Here is a 10,058-nt window from a genome sequence, read left to right as displayed (position 1 = left end):
TGAAGAGGCTCCATTAGAAAGGAGAGGAGGTCAGTTCCATTAGAGAGTATAGGGGCTGGCTCCATTTGAGAGCTCTCTCTCTTAGTTTTCATTTCTGTTTTAAATCTTGGATTGAGATTGGAAGGAATTCTATTTTCATTCTCTATCTGCAACTTCTCTTGTTCTTCTTCTGCAATTTACTTTTCCATTTTCAATTTGCAATTGTTATTGTTGGATTAAGGAAGGATTTGAGATCTAGACTTGCTTTCTAGTCTCTTCCACTCCTGAGATCTTCCACATTCTTTAAATTGCTGCAAATTAAGCATCAGTCTTGCTGTTTTGAATTTTTCAAGCAATTTCCCTTTTCTGTTTAGATCTGTTGCATGATTTTGCATCTTTCACTTCTCTGTTTGATTGCTATTTACATTTTCCTATTGAATTTTAATTCTCAGCACCCAACTCAATTTACTTTCAAGCCATTTAATTCTTTTGCTACTTTTACTTTACTGCAATTTCCTTTCCTGCATTCTACAATTTCACATTTCTGTTCACATTTAGCTTGGTTTAATTTCCTGCACATTTACACTTTCCTGCAAGTTAAACTTCCAATTGCTTGATCTATTGCTTTCTTTAATTTCCAGCACCCACTCCCTTTTACATTTAATGCAATTTACATTTCTTGCAATTTAAGTTTCAGCTATTTTACTTTCTTGTTCTTTAAGTTACTTGCAATTTTACTTTCTGCATCTTTTAAATTCCTTGCAATTTACTTTTTGTTGGCTACATTTCACACAATTCACTCAATGTTAGCTTGACTAAACTAGTCACCCACTAAAGTTGCTTGATCCATCAATCCCTGTGGGATCGACCTCACTCTAAGTGAGTTTTATTACTTGATGCGATCCGGTACACTTGCCGGTGAGTTTTGGGTGTTGGAAATCCGTTTTTCCAAATTTTCCCATCAGCTAGTAATGTGGTCATAAAACAGAAGGGGATTAAAAAGCTCAAAGTGGCTAACAAGGGTGATATAAAAGGGTAGGCTTATTTGGGATAAGTGAGTGAAAACAAGTAATGGCCTCAATCATATGCAAGCATGTAAATATACTAAATAATGGACATATAGAGTGGAACAAAGTAAAGATTGCAATTATAGAGAAGAAAACACACAAGAATAAAATATTTATGGTTAACTAATGTAACCATGTAATTAATCTCAAAATCTCACAGGTTGTGTGTTCTTTGACTCAAAAACCATGTTCCAAATACAACTTCAAACAAATTTAACACATAGAAAATTTTAAATTTTTTTTCAATTTAAATTAGTGAAATACTATAAAAATTTCTTGAAAAGGAAAATATTACTTCAACCAAGTAGTAACTAAATGCATAAAATCAAACAAATATGCAATCAAATATGCAAATGCAACAATGAACAAATAAAGAAAATAGAGTATTGGTGTTGAAAAGAAGGTAACTAACCCCTGGAAGTCGGTATCGACCTCCCCAAACTTAAAGATTGCACCGTCCTCAGTGCATGCTAAGATGTGCAAGTGGATGAGGTTGTGGTTCCTCAGTTGGGGCTCTTTTTGTTCCTTTCCTTGCCGGTGGTTTGGGAGTAGCTTTCTCTTTACCCTTCTTGGTGGCCATCCTGAAAAGGGAAAAAGAAAGTAACTTTTAAAGCTAAGGGTTAGAGCAAGGAAGAGAGCGGGAAATGTGGTAATCAATGCACAATAAAGAAGAATGACGTTAACACATGGTCATGACTACATGTGAAAAGTTCATCAATGAAAATATAGCAAGTGCATGTAATGACAATTAAATGCAAGATGTTTATTGGCATGCTGGCAAAGGCATGAGTAGCATAGATCAAGCATTCCATGTCCAAGTTAGATTACCAAGTCTTTCAAACTAACAACATGTTTGTAATAACAATTATATTTAATTAATAAAATATAAAAAGAGTTTTGTGAAAAGCAAGCATTTAGAGTAGTAGAATAAAAGAAATCTAAAAATAGTGAACAATGCCAAACGGGCTTTTTCACAAACACATAGCATGCATGGTGAATATATTATTGAAAGTATTAAATTGAACATGCAAGCAACCCTTTAAGAAGTAATATGAATTGTCAAACAATTTTATAATAACTCACAAGAAAATAATTACACAATTAAATTTTTAACACCAATAGAAAAATAACAAATTTAGAAAAGAAAATAAAAATTTGCACAAAATAAAAAAAATACAATGAATGAAAATATGTAAATACAATAAAGAAAATAGAATGAAAGAGAGTATGGATGAGAGTGTAAAGGAATGAAGAAGAAGAGGGTACGGGAAAGAAAGAAGTAGAGAAGATAGAAGAAAAGGGAAGGAAATTGAAAACGGAAAACGAAAATTGCATTAACCATGTGACGCGTAAGCGTCGCCCATGCGTACGCGTGAGTGGTCTTGGAAGCAAAAGGACGCGCGCGCGTCAGGGAAGCGTACACGTGGGTCACTTTGTGCTTCCAGCGCAATTCCAGCTCAAGGGCAGCTCAACTCTCTGACTAAACACCATTGACGTTGATTTTTATGGTCACACGTGCGCGTGGGTGACGCGTACGCGTAGAGAGCTATTTTCACAAACGACGCGGACGCGTCAGGGAAGCGTTCGGGTGGATGCGTTAGTGCCAAAGGCACGCTTCCAGGGACGCTCCCGCGTGACTTTCTGTTCAATCCCTTATTTTGTCGCATGCACAGGTGACGCGTACGCGTCAGCGATGCTCGCGCGTCGTGTGCGATTTTTTTTTATGCATGAAAAATGTAGAATGCAAAATGCAATGCTGATATGGATGTTATAAATAATTCCAGGTTTAATAAAATAAAACTAAAAACAAACAAAACGAAAAAAAATTAAAATTGATAAAGGAACGATCATACCATGGTGGGTTGTCTCTCACCTAGCACTTTTAGTTAAAGTCCTTAAGTTGGAGATTCGGGGAGTCCTTTGTTATGGTGGCTTGTGCTTGTATTGATCCTTGAATCCCCACCAATGTTTGTAATTCCACTGGCCTCCGAAATCCCAAATTAGGCGTAGAAAGCCTTCAAGCAAGTTAAAGCAAATGACAAGGCCCCAAGAGTGTTGATTGGGAGAATAAATTCCGGGGTCCCAAACCTTGCTTTTGCACCCGTCTTCTATTTGATCATTCAGTTGAGCTTTACACCAATATTTACACTTCAACTTGGAGTGTGCAACCGTATTGAACCTTGTAGGGCAACTCCTACCACTAACCATTTTCCTCTTACTCTTAATACCACAAAGAGCTCTAAGTTGACCATCTGTCTCAAGTAAACCATATTCAAGTGGGATGAGAAAGCTAAGGGATATGAATTTTACCCACTTGAATGTTGTGAGGGATGATGGTGACTTAGGCGGAGAGGTCTCCAACAACTTTGGCAAGGTGATTTCAAGCTCTAATTCCTTGTGCTCTTCCTTGACAACTTCCACCTCATTGTAAGCATCTTCAATTTCAACCTCTTCCTCTTGGTAGCTTTCTTCCAATTCAATCTCCTCTTCATTGCTTTCCAAGAGCATGGGAGGTTGTGCTTCTTCTTCTTTAATCTGCATCTCTTGATCAACCTCTTCAAAGTCTTTAGCCATGATATGCCTTGGAGGTTGTACACCCTCTTTGGCATCAAATTCAAATGTCTTGGAAGGAGGTTCTATGACTGGACTTTCCCATGGAGGTTCTGCATCTCCTGAGTCTGCAATCACTTCTTCCTCTGCAACTATTATGGCTTCCTCTACTTGTTCCAATATAAAGCCATGTTCCTCATTGTCCACCGAAGTTTCTAGTGTCTCCTTCATGCTACGCTCTTCTTTTGATTCTCCACATGTAGCCATGGGAGTACTCTGAATGCTCAGATGTTGGGAAGCTAATTTATTTACTACCTCGGTTAAGGCAGTAGTGAGTTCCAGTACGTCCCTTTGCATCTTCACTTGTCCATGAAGAAGAACACGAAGGATGTCATCCATTGGAGATTGGGGTGGATATGAGGGTTAATTATTTTGGAGAAAGGGTTCATAATAGGAAGGTGGTTCTTCTTGATAAGGATATGGAGATGGTGAATATTGAGGTGGTGATTTTGGGTGTGGTTCATATGGTGGTTGGTGTGGTGGATACAGGTTAGGGTCATATGGTGGTGTTTGGTGGTAAGTGGCTTGTGAGTATGGTGGTTCAAAGTTGTGTTGAGGAAAGGGTTCATAGGCATATGGTGGTGGTTATTGATAATCAAAAGAGCGCTCACCATAGCCATAGCCATTGCCTTGATATGCATCACAGAACGGTTGTTGATAGTCCATTGGAGGTGGTTGTTGCCATGAGGGTTGATCAAATCCTTGTGGCTCCTTCCATCTTTGATTTTTCCAACCTTGATGCCTGTTCTCATTGTAATTTCCTCTTCCGGCAATATAATTGTAACCAGACTCATAGCCAAAGGGGTGAGAGTTCATAGTAACAAATAAAAATTAAAAACGAAAATAAAAACAATTTTAAATTAAAAGGTTATTGAAATTTAAATTTTGAATTTGAAAATTAAATTTTGAATTTTGAAATTTTGGAATTTAAATATTGAAATTTGAAATTTGATTTTTGAAATAAGATAAGATAAGATTTTGAAAAAGATATGATTTTTTGAAAAAAAAAAAGATTTGAATTTTGAAATTTAAAACTAAGATAAGATAAGATAAAAAAAATTTTAAAATAAAAATCTGAAATTTTTTTTATGCAAATTTCGAAAATTCAATTAAAATAAAGAGAAAAGATATTTTTGAATTAAATGAGGAAAGAGAAAAACAATAAAATGACACTAAACTTAAAATTTTTAGATCAAAACGAAGAAAACAACCATGAACAACTTGAAGGTCAAGATGAACACGAAGAACAACTTGAAGATCAAGATGAACACCAAGAACAAATTTTTGAAAAAAAATTTTTAATAACTGAATAAAAACCAATAACCTCTTAATTTACGAAAAAGCAAAAAGAAAAACAAAAAATAAAAACAAATAAACAAGCAAAAAGCAAATATTTACAATAACCAATAATAAGGCACATGTTTGCAATTCCCCGGCAACGGCGCCATTTTGACGATCGGATTTTCTATCGGTAAAGAAATTCGCAAATATAATCGCGTTGTAAGTATAGCTTCTAAACCAACAGAAAATCTTTTCGTGCAAAAGTTTTGGTTGTCACAAGTAACAAACCCAATAAAATTTATAAACCGAAGTATTCAAACCTCGGGTCATCTTCTCAAAGAATTGCAGGGAAGCATGATTTATTATTGGTTATGGAAAACAGTGTTTTTGGGTTTTTTTAAAAAGGTTTGAACAGGAAAAATAAATTGCAGGAATTAATAAATTAATAAATAATAAAACTCTTGGCAAGGTATGAAAACTGGAAGTCCTATCCTAGTTATCCTTATCAATGGTGATGAGAATTATATTTTTGCTCCCACTAAGTCAACCTCTAACTATGAAAGTAAGTCAAGTGGATAAATCAATTTAACACCTAAAGTCCTAGTCAACTCCTAAGGAAAGACTAGAGTTATAGGAATTTAAATCAATCAGCAAAGATAACGATTATCAATCACGATGAGTTTGACAACTCAAGAGTCACCAATTAATCAACCAAAGCCAAAAGGGAAAAATCTAAATTATTTATATAAATAAAGGAAAGCAATCATAATTCTGAAATACCTCAAATTGCATTAATAAAAGAAAATCAATCCAAACATAAAAAGTTCATAAACTAAATTGAGAAAATAAATAAAAGGAATATTAAACCTGGAAATTGAGAAGAAGAAATCCTAATTCCTTTAAGAGAAATCCTAATCCTAAATCCTAAGAGAGAGGAGAGAACCTCTCTCCCTAAAAACTACATCTAAATCCTTCAACTATGTATGAATGTATGTTGTATGATGAATGGATGCATTCTCCCACTTTATAGCCTCTAATCTGTGTTTTTTGGGCCGAAAACTGGGTCAAAAATAACCCAGAAATCGCCCCCAGCGATTTCTGTTACGTTCAGGTCGCAGCAAAGTGACGCAGAGGCGTCTTCCACGCATTTGCGTGGATTGCATTTTCGCTAGGTCACGCGTCCGCATAATCCACGCGTTCACGTCGCCTGGCTTCAAGGCAGCTATGGCAAATTATATATCGTTGTAAATCCCCGAACGTTAGCTTTCCAACGCAGCTGGAACCATCTCATTTGGACCTCTGTAGCTCAAGTTATGACCGTTTGAGTGCGAAGAGGTCAGGCTGGACAGCTTAGCAATTTCTTCAACTCCTTGTATTCCTTCCACTTTTGCATGCTTTCTTTCCATCCTCTGAGCCATTCCTGCCCTGTAATCTCTGAAATCGCTTAACGCACATATCACGGCATCGAATGATAATAAGAGAGGATTAAAGTTAGTAATTTAAAGGCCAAAGAAGCATGTTTTTAATCATAGCACAAAATCAGGAAGGAAAACATAAACTCATGCAAATCATATGAATAAGTGTATGAAAGATTGATAAAATCCACTCAATTAAGCACAAGATAAACCATAAAATAATGATTTATCAGGGTTCATGAACATAAAAAAAGCATAAAAGTAAAACTAACACTACAAGTCATGAGAATGAAGGAGTAGAAGTAAGAAATCATAAAAGAAACAAGATGAAAACATGTAATTGAATCTAGATCTAGAAGAATTAATCTAACCTATTTCTAGAGAGAAGATGGAGCTTCTCTCTCTAGAAACTAATCTACATGATGCTATACTACCAAACAATTGCTCCTCCCTTGCCCAAGCTTGAATTCTGCATGAAATAGCATTGAAAATGAGTTGGGTTGGGTCCAAAGTGCTTCAGAAATCGCTGGGGGCGATTTCACTTTAGTGGGCCACGAGCAGCATCAGCGCGCACGCGTACATGGCGCATGCGCGCCCCTGTACGTGAAGCAACATATGAAAAATTTTATATGATTTTGTAGCCCCGGATGTTAGCTTTCCAACGCAACTGAAACCGCCTCATTTGGACCTATGTAGCTCAAGTTATGCTCGTTTGAGTGCGAAGAGGTCAGGCTTGACAGCTTTACGGTTCCTTCATTCCTTCATGAGTTCTCCCACTTGCATGCTTTTCTCCTCACTTCTTTTATCCAATACTTGCCTTATGAACCTGAAATCACTCAACAAACATATCAATGTATTGAATGGAATTAAAGTGAATTAAAATCACCAATTTTAGGGCCTAAAAAGCATGTTTTCATATTTAAGCACAAATCAAGGGAGAATTGCAAAACCATGCTATTTCATTGAATAAATGTGAGAAAATGTGATAAAATCCCCCAAAATAAGCACAAGATAAATCACAAAATCGGGGTTTATCACTATTCCCCGGCAACGGTGCCATTTTGATGAAGGAAAAATTGATGGTATAGAATTTCACAAATAAAATCTCGTTGCAAGTATAGTTTCTAAACCAACAAACAATCCTCTCATGCAAAAATTTGGTTGTCACAAGTAACAAACCCCAATAAAAATAATAACCGAAGTATTTAAATCTTGGGTCGTCTCTCAAAGGAATTATAGGGAAGTGTTCTTGTTATTGGTTATGGGCAAGTATTTTGGGATTTTGATTAAGGAACATGAAGAGTAAATTGCAAGAAAGTAAATGAAAATTCAAATGATAAAAAGGTCTTGGCAAGGAATGATGGTCAAGGATCTTTATCCTTGTCACTAACCACAACATGATAATCGCAAGGATCAATCCCATTAAGTTATCCTCTAACTAGTAAAGGAAAGTCAAATGAGTTACACCAATCCTAATCCATAAGTCCTAACTTTTTCACTAATTAATTTAGGGAAGGCTAGAGTCAATGGACACCAATTATCAACACTTGGGCATTAGTAACTCAAGTTCACCTAAGTTACCATCCCAAGCCAAGAACACAAAAATCTACTCTAGTATCCTTCCAAGCATTTTGTCAAACACTTGGAAGGCATAAAAGGAAAGTAAAACAAGATTGCAAGAAATATAGATCTACAACTACCAATTGCAAGAAAATTAAGAACAACAACTCAAATCAACAATAAAGAAACACAAAACATAAATTGCATTAAAAGGAAAATAGAAGAAATAAAAGCGCATCAACAACAAAGTAAACAAATACAAAGATTAAAATACTAAACTAGAGAAGAAAAGGTAGAGGAACAAGAAATTGTAAAGAAAAATTAAATCAAAGCATGAATTAAACCTAGATCTAAGAAATTCTAATCTACATCTAACCTAATTCTTGAGAGAAGATAGAGTTTCTCTCTCTAGAAACTAACTAAAGCATGATCAAAACTAAACTATGTATTTTCCCCCTTTTGACTCCTCTTGATTTCTGCATGTAATAGGCTCAGAATTGAATTGTATTTGGGCTTGGGAAGCCCAGAAATCTCCCCTAGCATTTTCACTTTAATGAGGTCACGTGCGAGCAGCGACGGGTACGCGTGGGTCATGCGTACGTGTCGCCATGCGACTTCAATTCCACGCGTGCGCGTCTGCTACGCGTATGCGTCGGTGAATCATCCCAAATCCTTGATTTTCCATGGTTTCTCCACTTTACATGCTTTTCTCTTCATTCTTTTGATCCATTTCTAGCCTTTTCAACCTGAATTCACTAACAAACACATTAAGACATCTAGTGGAATCAAAGGTGAATTAAAATTAGCAAATTAAGGGCCTAAAAAGTAAGTTTTTACACTTAAGCATAATTTAGGAAAAAATCATGAAACCATGCCATTTCATTGAATAAATATAGGAAACGTGAATAAAATCCACCTAAATTAAGCACAAATCGTACCACAAAATAGTGGTGCATCAATGAATGTCAAACTGTTCCTTTGGGAAAGCTTTCTCATAATCAGTAATCCACTCTAATGGAATGATAGAAGAAAGTTCATCAGTAGTGATCATTCTTGGAATGTTTACGATTGCTGGCCCTCTAACATTATCTATAAACATGAATAATGCTTCTCCTGTAGTGTTTGGGAGATTGAGATCAAGAGCATGGTCTTGAACTCTGTAGAGGACTTCGTGATGCAAGGTGGCTTGTTCAGCATTAGAGTCTTGAATTACTCCAACATGCTGTATTTGGATTTTTAGCCTTTGACATATCGTTGGGTGATAATCTCATGGTGAAATTAGGAGCTATAGTAAGAATGACACTTCTATTTGAGAGTGTATTTACTAATACTCCGATCAAGGCATGTTGGTATTCTTTGAAAGTGGTATCTAATAGAGCAACCTTGACTGTCACCGGAAGGGATCTTCTTCTATGAAGAGTAAGAATAAGCCTAACTGCTCCCAGATGCAAATGAGTGTAGCCTTGGTTTTGGTAATTTTGAATGAGTTCTTGTGGGATTTCTAGGGTTATATATTATTCAGCAGTAGTGGCTTTTAAACCATACTGTTGTAGATGGGAGGACTGGATGACTTCTCTGGAAGGAGGAGAAGGGTTTTTATTAATAAGATGGTAGATAGAGGTGAGGGTTGATTTCTTTTGTCTTTGGTAGAAAGAATAGGGACTTATGAGAGGATATTCAGTGGCTGGGTTCAAGAGGCTTCTGAAACATGAGTAAACTCTACCAATTGATCAATCTTATTGCCAAAGGTTTTCTTTAAATTGGAGGGTAATCAGTCTATACTTAAGGAGGTGGAATGATGTATGGGTTATGAAGAGCTTGAAGAGTCTATAGGGTTCATGTTTAATGATTCTCTCTTACTTGCTTTTACTAGTGTTACCTTCTTCTTCCTCTTATAAACATGAGGCTCTGATACCATAGGGGTGGATCTCCAATACCTCAGGACGACAATGCTATAATACTTTGAATGCTTGGTATTATAACATTGAGTCCTTTTTCCACTATGAAGAATTTTCGTGGATCCTATCCATGTCATTTTTCTGATGAGCAGGATCCTCTGCAGAGGCAAGCTCAGAGCATACTTTATGGCACTGGATTGAGGAAGAAGAAAATAACACTAGATAAGTTTTCATAGAGAGAAGGAAAA

Source organism: Arachis hypogaea, chromosome 19 (genome assembly GCF_003086295.3).
Source record: "Arachis hypogaea cultivar Tifrunner chromosome 19, arahy.Tifrunner.gnm2.J5K5, whole genome shotgun sequence".
Lineage (NCBI taxonomy): Eukaryota > Viridiplantae > Streptophyta > Magnoliopsida > Fabales > Fabaceae > Arachis > Arachis hypogaea.
Note: the sequence above shows the minus strand (reverse complement) of the source record.